The sequence below is a fragment of the Portunus trituberculatus genome, chromosome 14 (assembly GCF_017591435.1).
Source record: "Portunus trituberculatus isolate SZX2019 chromosome 14, ASM1759143v1, whole genome shotgun sequence".
In the NCBI taxonomy this organism is placed as follows: domain Eukaryota; kingdom Metazoa; phylum Arthropoda; class Malacostraca; order Decapoda; family Portunidae; genus Portunus; species Portunus trituberculatus.
The window spans coordinates 1,737,106-1,745,864 of NC_059268.1; the positions used below are offsets into that span (position 1 = coordinate 1,737,106).

General features: G+C 42.4%; 1 protein-coding gene across 1 annotated transcript in view; it reads left to right on the top strand.

Annotated features, from left to right (window-relative positions):
• Positions 1–4,795: 4,795 nt before the first annotated feature.
• Positions 4,796–8,759, top strand: part of LOC123503501 (serine/arginine repetitive matrix protein 1-like) — a 195,323-nt gene continuing 191,359 nt past the window's right edge. Inside the window, exon 1 of the mRNA XM_045253333.1 lies at positions 4,796–4,857. The gene's annotated coding sequence lies outside the window, so the exon portion shown is untranslated. The remainder of the gene's footprint in view (positions 4,858–8,759) is intronic.

Sequence of the window (8,759 nt, forward strand, 5' to 3'; positions counted from 1 at the left end):
ACACACACACACACACACACACACACACTACAGGCGAACATTGTAGGTAAATTCCTAAAACAATGTACAGTATATGTATGTGTGCATTTTTTTGTTTTGTTCATGTAGGTTCATCATGTGTGTGTCTCTGTTCATTGCCAATAAATGATCTTTTTATTATATATTTGTTTCAAATAAAATATATCCTCTACATGTGAAAAATATAGAAGTGTCCCAGAAGGCAAAAAAATAATCCAAGGAAAAAAGATAAATACATAATAGATAAGTGTGCATATGTACAATATCTATATGAAAACATGATCCATACATGAGTAGTATTACATTTTTTTGTTTTCATGTTGGTAAAATATAGATCACAGAATAAAGTGTGGCTGATGAAATGTCTGATTAGTGCATCACTAAACAAATAAATGAGGTGAAATGAGGAAGAGAATGGGTGTTGACTATTAGTAAGGTAGTTATGAGAAGAATACTATTACATTTTGTGTTTTCATGATGTTTAAATCTAGATCACATCATATTCTTAGCTGGGGGAAACCTATTTCTGCATAATGCTGGCGTTATTTCCTCCCAGGCCTTCTTGTTGTTCTGTATACTGGGAGCTCGTCGTTTAGACACAACGACAGGTCTCCCTTCAATGAGAGAGAGGAGAGTCACTCTCGTTTTCAGCTAAAAACACTAGCTAAAGGGGAATGTTTTATCTCCTCAAGGCTCAAATTCCGCGGGAGCGAGAACGTGCACATGTCGCACGCTACTCCGGTACCATAACAAAGCATTCGGCAAAGTATGTCTACTTATGTGTCTATTCATTCAAATAAGTTAATAAAAGCATCATAGCATTTACTATAGTGGCTATTTTTAATAAGGAAAAGCATATATACTGACATATACAAAATGTCAAGGACGCCAATTTTCAATAACCGAAAGCTCTAACAGTGTTACCAGATAAGCGAGTTTCAACGTTAGGTGTGATCTAGCATCACCGCAAGGTAGGGAAACATCGTGAGACGAGAATACGGCCCTTAATGTGTAGCCCTGTTCACCTAGTAGTAAATAGGTACAGGATGTAACTGGAGGGTTGTGGCCACGCTTTCCCGGTGTGTGGAGTGTGTTGTGGTCTCAGTCCTACCCGAAGATCGGTCTATGAACTCTGAGCTCGCTCCGTAATGGGGAAGACTGGCTGGGCGACCGAGATGAACACACACACACACACACCTCGCCGGCAGCTGGCATTACAAGCAGCGCCTGCCGCTCACTGCTCTAGGCGAGTGGTTCGGAGCCACGCAATGCCTCGCACATCAGCCACCCTCAATGCCAGACTCAACGAGTATAGATAACTATGAGAGGAAAGCTTGAAAATACTGTCATTAAGTTAGATTGTGGTGGATGGCAAGTATAGTAGTGTTTTGTAACCCTACTAGAGGGACTCTATCGTCGCTTACTTTCGACTTGAGATCCCTGAAATATTTCATTTTCCTTCCTACATGACATATGTGGTAGTATACGAGACTGATAAATGTAAAAATATGTTTTCAAATCGAAAATGTAATATAATGTTTTAGATTTTCAGTAAATATTTGTATTACTGATCACTTAAATATCAGCTCTCCTGCTGCCCATCCCTTTCAAGTGGTCGCCATCACCCGCACCGCATCCACCTGGGACACACAACACTCGCCTCACACTTGCACTGCCTACGTCTGTCTCCTGATCCCATCTGCCCTTGGTGTAGGACTATCCCTGAGACCATTGAGCATTTCCTGCTCTACTGCCCACGCTTCCACTCCCACCGCACTGCATTACGTTCTTGGCTCTCTGCCCTGGGCATCACAACACATTTCTGCCTGCACGCACGCACACGTGTGCGTGCAGGCAGAAATGTGTGTGTGTGTGTGTGTGTGTGTGTGTGTGTGTGCGCGCACGCAACAGGTGTGACACAAACAACTATCGGGGAATAAGTGTCATTAATTAACGCAATCGCTAAATTGTACGACATGGTGTTGTGTGAAAGACTGAGTCAGTGGTTCAAACCGTACCGAGAACAAGCTGGAGCACAGAGGAAGCGAGATTGTTTAGAACACATTGTGACCCTTCGCCTGTTAACGGATATGGCTCGCAGGAAAAAAATTAACTTTGTAACATTCATTGACTTTTCTAAAGCCTATGATTTAGTACCAAGAGATGTTTTATTTAAAGTAATGAAAAGGCTTGGATGTGGGCGGGTGATGCTAGCGGCTTTGTTAGCAATGTACCGGGTAACAGAGAGTGTGATTGGTGAGGCGGTCAGGACAATAACGCTTGGGGTGAGACAAGGATCGCCTACGTCATGTTTACTTTTCATTCTGTTTGTCAATGATTTGATTAAGATGATAAAGGAACGCTGTCAGTCAGATGGTTTTCTCCAGTGGTTTCATATATTAGTACTAATGGACGATACTATACTGTTATCTACATCTAGAGAAGCTATGTTACAAAAAATTGCAATTGTACAGGAATTTTGTAACGAATATGGTATGAAAATTAACCAGAGCAAAACTAAATTTGATGTAATTCACGGCAGAGCTGGTGATGCCGAGCCACTGGTGGTGAATGGACTTGTCATAGATCACTGCTCTAGCTACTTGTACTTCGGTTCACCCTTCACCAGCGACGGCTCGGTGTCGTCAGCAGTTAAGGCTCATGCAAAGGGAAAAATGTGTCATGTGTTAAAGTTTGTATCCTATCTCAAAAGAACAATGATATCCCTTTTGTTGTGAAGCGGCGGGTTTTGATGCAGCGTTGATCTCCTCACTCTTGTATGGTTGTGAGTCATGGGTGGGGCGGACTTTAAACCTGTAATTAAATTGTACAATTGGTCATTACAACAACTGTTGGGGTGAGAACAACAGCCAATCTAGTGTGTTACGTTGAGTCAGGGTACTTGCCGCTTCCTGAGTTACTGAAATTGAGACAGCATAAGTTTTTTCCAAAGTGTAAGAAGAAAGACACAATTTTGAAGATGATCCCCTTGTTTTTGCACTAAATAATATTCGGATATGTAATACGCCAACCGGAAGACTTGCAAACGAGTTCTTACAAGCGCCATCAGGGATAGTAATGCCATCATGGGAGATGTTAACAATCAAATTTTGCTCTCAAACTCATCTAGATGTGAAGTTTATAAGTATATGAACCCAAGTTTGTCAGTTCATCCAGTGTACAGAGTGAGACATAACATTAATGAATTTCACAGATTGTCTTTCACGCGTTCTAGAGTTAGCGGTCACAACCTTGGAATAGAGACAGGGAGGTGGAACAGAAGAGGCCGCGGGCGTATCCCTGTAGAGGAAAGACTGTGTGAGTGTGGCTCGGTACAAACCGAGCAGCATGTCATACAGGACTGTCCTAAGTCACTACAAATACGTGACACTTATCATTTTGATTGCATGGAAGATTTGTTTTCGGGTACTTATTCAGATGAAATAGTATGTAAGATCATTCATGATATTCTGAAGTTATATGTATAAGATTTTGGGAAGTCTGGTTAGATTTATTTAATTAGGAATTTTGTAGTTTGTGGACTACAGTTGTGTTTTATTACATTTATATTTGTTTAAGTAATATCGTTTTCACTTTAATGTGATATTATTGTTTTTTAATGTAAAATCGATTCCTAGCTGTGGTTAATAAATATCTATCTATCTATCTATGTACTGCAATTACTAATAAACCGTATTATTATTATTAGTATTATTTTATCATTATTATTATTGTTATTATTATTATTATTATTATTATTATTACACACACACACACACACACACACACACACACACACAGAGCACGAATGAGGGCATGGTTGAGTAAGTACACACACGCATTCGCACACACACACACACACACACACACACACACACACACACACACACACACACACACACACAGGAAAGTGTGGCCATTAATGTTGTCACCTCCATAGAGGCTTTTAATGTCAATAAAGTAGTGTAATCGTAGCCCTTGCTTGAGTACCGTGACGCGTTTCCATATTCACTGTGGTGACTATTGGGTGATTGGATTCATCAGCGCTGTGTGAGACATGTCGCAAATTTAGCTGCTTCACCAAATATTTAGCGACAAATTTGGCGAGAAGGGCGTTGACTCACACAAGAGGTCACCTGTAGTTTGAAAATAATTGTTGTATAGCAATTTTGAAAAGTCAGGCAAACATCAATAAATGAATAAACAGAGGACAATTAAAAGCTTGATAGTTCTGTCTACACATGTAAAGGACACTGGTGCCAGACGTGTGTGTGTGTGTGTGTGTGTGTGTGTGTGTGTCGGCTAAACGTGGCTCAGCTCCACCTCCTCCTGACTAATGACGCTTCAATCCTGTCTGTTTAGGGGGTGACCGGCATGACCTGACCTCCTCCCTTGGTGTATACACTGCCACAACAATAAACTTATCAATCAATCATCAATCAGATTTAAAAGGCGAGTAATGAGAGGGTGGGGGACAGTGGGGGAGGGGAGAGGCGGCGATCGATGCCCCCCGATGGGTTTGTTCTGCGTCACTGAGAGGGATAAACGTTACATACTACGTGTTAGATAAAGTCAAGGGGATCCTGTACTGATTAGCCTATGTGTAAGTCAAGCCACTTACTTCGTCTAGGAACATTTGTAGCATGTACAACAATGATTTAGCGACCTTTAGCGACTTTTCAAGGTGGAGCTGGTGACGTAGAATATTTACATTTGGCAAAACTGCCCATCACCACCACCACCACCGCCAGTGACAGGCGACCACTTTATCACCAGACACGAGACCTACGAACACGCTCACCGCTCCACCTCCACCAGCTCCACCTGCTCAGTGAACAGGTGAGTCTATTAATAGAGTGGAAGGCAGGAACGTGATGGGACAGTGATGGGACGGTAATGGGGCGGATAATTGACTAGAAAGCTGTATAATAATGCACTGAACAGAAGGTTGACGTGACGTGTGGGGGTGAGTGGGTAGTGAAGGGTAGTGAATTAATGGTGCCACAGTGTCATTAGTGATTTCTAGTTTATTACAAGGAAGAACTGTCTTGAAAACCCGGCTAGTTGTCTTTGTGGCCTTGTGAATTTGTCGTGGTAAGAGAATAAGCGTTTTTAAGGATGTTTTTTTTATGGTTCTGGTGATAGATTGTTAAATTTCTAGTTTATTAAAAGGAGAAAGTCTTGAAAACCCCGCTAGTTGTCCTGTAGCCATGGAAAATTGTCACAGCGAGAGGAGGCGGCGTTTCTGAACCTGGGCCAGTGTGGAAAGCAGTATTCCTCCAGTTATATAAGGTGTAGTGCTGCAAGATATTACATTGAACTCTCTCTTGTATAGTGAATGGCGAGAAAAAGATGGAGAGAGTCTTTGTAACAGTTGAACGTCCCAAACTGACACTTCAAGTAAACACCCTTATCACCTCTCCTCTCTCCTCTCCTCTCTCTCTCTCTCTCTCTCTCTCTCTCTCCTCTCCCTCTCTCTCTCCTCTCTCTGAATCACTTCATTAACGAGGGCGGCTGAGGCAGAGTATGGGCTGACTAGGGAAAACTGGGCTTGAGTGTGGGCGTGGCAGGTTTGGGTGGCAGTGGGCGTGGAGCTGATGACGCCGCCGATAACTGTGTCTGTGGGGAGAGAGAGAGAGAGAGAGAGAGAGAGAGAGAGAGAGAGAGAGAGAGAGAGAAATGGTGAGCTTTGATAATACAGTTTAATGTTTCTTCTCTCTTCTACATTCTCTCTCTCTCTCTCTCTCTCTCTCTCTCTCTCTCTCTCTCTCTCTCTCTCTCTCTCTCTCTCTCTACTACTACTACTACTACTACTACTACTACTACTACTACTACTACTACTACTACTGCTGCTGCTGCTGCTGCTGCTTTTTTTTTTTTACGTAGGGAAGAGGGCCAGCCAAGGGCAAAAAAAAAAAGTTAGAAAAAGCCCACTTGAGCGCTGGTTCTCCAAAGAGTACAAAAAGTGCCAAAACCGTCAGCCAGAATTAGGGGAGCAAATGCCTCGATACCTTCCTCTTAAAAGAAGACAAGTTGTAGGAATTCGGAAATACAGATGCAGGAGAGAGTTCCAGAGTTTACCAGTGAAAGGGATGAATGATTGAGCGTACTGGTTAACTCTTGCATTAGAGAGTTGGACAGAATAGGGATGAGAGGAAGAAGAAAGCCTTGTGCAGCGTGGCCGCAGGAGGAGGGAGGCATGCAGTTAGCAAGATCAGTAGAACAGTTACCATGAAAATAGCGATAAAATATAGAAAGGGATGCAACATTTCGGCGGTGAGAAAGAGACTGAAGACAGTTAGTCAGAAGAGGGAGTTGATGAGACGAAGAGCTTTCGATTCCACCCTATCAAGCAAAGCTGTGTGACTGGAACCCCCCCAAACATGCGAAGAGTACTCCATACAGGGACGGATAAGGCCTTTATACAGAGTAAGCAGTTGGAGGGCGAGAAAACTGCTGCTACTACTGCTGCTACTACTACTACTACTACTACTACTACTACTACTACTACTACTACTACTACTACTACTACTACTACTACTACTACTACTACTACTACTACTACTACTACTACTACTACTACTACTACTACTACTACTACTACTACTACTACTACTACTACTACTACTACTACTACTACTACTACTACTACTACTACTACTACTACTACTACTATACTACTACTACTACTACTGTTGTTTGAGTGAGGTGAGGTAGTGTGAGGTGGGCAGGTTCTCACGCCTGACACTTCTTGCATCTGTTCTGACCCCCTCTGTTTGATGACCCTCGTGCCACGCCTCAACCACCAGCGTCACTGTGTGTGTGTGTGTGTGTGTGTGTGTGTGTGTGTGTGTGTGTGTGTGTGTGTGTGTGTGTGTGTGTGTGTGTGTGTGTGTGTGTGTGTGTGTGTGTGTGTGTGTGAGACAGCCAGACGTTACCCTACGGAACGAGCTCAGAGCTCATTATTTCCGATCTTGGATAGGCCTGAGACCAGGCACACACCACACACCGGGACAACAAGGTCACAACTCCTCGATTTACATCCCGTACCTACTCACTGCTAGGTGAACAGGGGCTACACGTGAAAGTGACACACCCAAATATCGTTCGTGTAATCGTGTGTGTGTGGCTGTGTGTGTGTGTGTGTGTGTGTGTGTGTGTGTGTGTGTGTGTGTGTGTGTGTGTGTGTGTGTGTGTGTGTGTGCAGGAAATTTTATTTATAGTGGTGGGCATATTAGGGCCCATATCACCAGCCAGGCTCATCTTGGGGGTAACCACCTGGAACCTGGGCATCCTGATGAAGTGTAGCTAACTTTAAACCACTCCACAAATGGCAAAGTGTTTCAAGGCTGTACGTGGTGGGATTGGAACCTACCCGTGGATGTCTGCCCGATCCCATCACCACCACCTTATCCACTATGCCGAACACCGTTTCTGTGTGTGTGTGTGTGTGTGTGTGTGTGTGTGTGTGTGTGTGTGTGTGTGTCCTGGGATCTGACCACGCACCGATATCAATAGTGCTAGTCGTCAACGTGGCCAGTACCGTAACACCTAAGGAATTAATACACAGAGCAGCTGCCCTTGGGCAGTCACACTATGCCCAATAACCTACACTACGACATAAACTGAAGAAATCTGTAAACCATAAGGAATAAATGAGGAAACGTTTGTGGAGATATTGCAGAACACACCGCCACCTGTACTAGACTACGAGGACAACACTGAACAAGCAACATCTACGTGTTGTGATGTCATCATGAAAACTGCAGAGAGATGTGTCAAGGATGTGCGATCTACAGAAAACCAATGGGACCAAAATCAACCACGGTAGGATCGGATTATGCAGGCAAATGATAGCAAATTATTATGGAACTCGATAAATTGGAAAGGAAAGGTAGATATTAAAGAGGTTGAAGGACCAAATGATGATCAGTTTAAAGAACATGTGGAAAAATTGCTGAACCTTGAAAATATTGCTGATATAGGAGATGTGGATATAGAAAACGGAGTTCCATATATACCGGTTCTGGACGACCCCGTTCTCTGTAGATGAGTTGAAGGAGGCTGTGAGGTGTACAAATACAAACAAGAGTTATAGTGGTATATGTCCAGGTCTGGTGAATGTGTTCCCATATGCTTGGCTACTGTTTCTTCTGAATCTATTTAATACTGTATTTATACTTGGTTGTTATCCTGCAATGTGGTGTTATAGTAAATTAGTATGCATTTTCAAATGAGGTAACAATGCTTTGCAATAATTATCGCGGAATATCTATCATGGACACATTTGCAAAATGATATGATACCTTGATCCTTAACAGATTAAAGTTATGGTGTGAAATTAGCAAGTGTCAAGCTGGAGCTCAAAAGAAAAGAAGTTGTATAGAACAATCCTGGCATTACGTCTTTTATGCGATTACTCTGTTTTTAAAAAGGTTCAATTATATGTTCTTTTTGTTGACTTTAGTAAGGCTTACGACCGTGTATCAAGGAAGAAAATGATTGAGGTGTTAAAACCAATGGGTTGTGGTAAACGAATGTTAAGAGCTATCCAAGCAATGTATGAAGGAACGAAACATATATTAAAATCTGCTACTATTTGTGCTTCAGTAGGTGTTCGGCAAGGTGCGCCATCTAGTTGTATTCTTTTTATTATGTATATAAACAGATTGGTTAAAATGATTAGTGATGCTGTGGTAACAGATGGTTTTTTAGGTGGTATAAATGTACTCCTACTGATG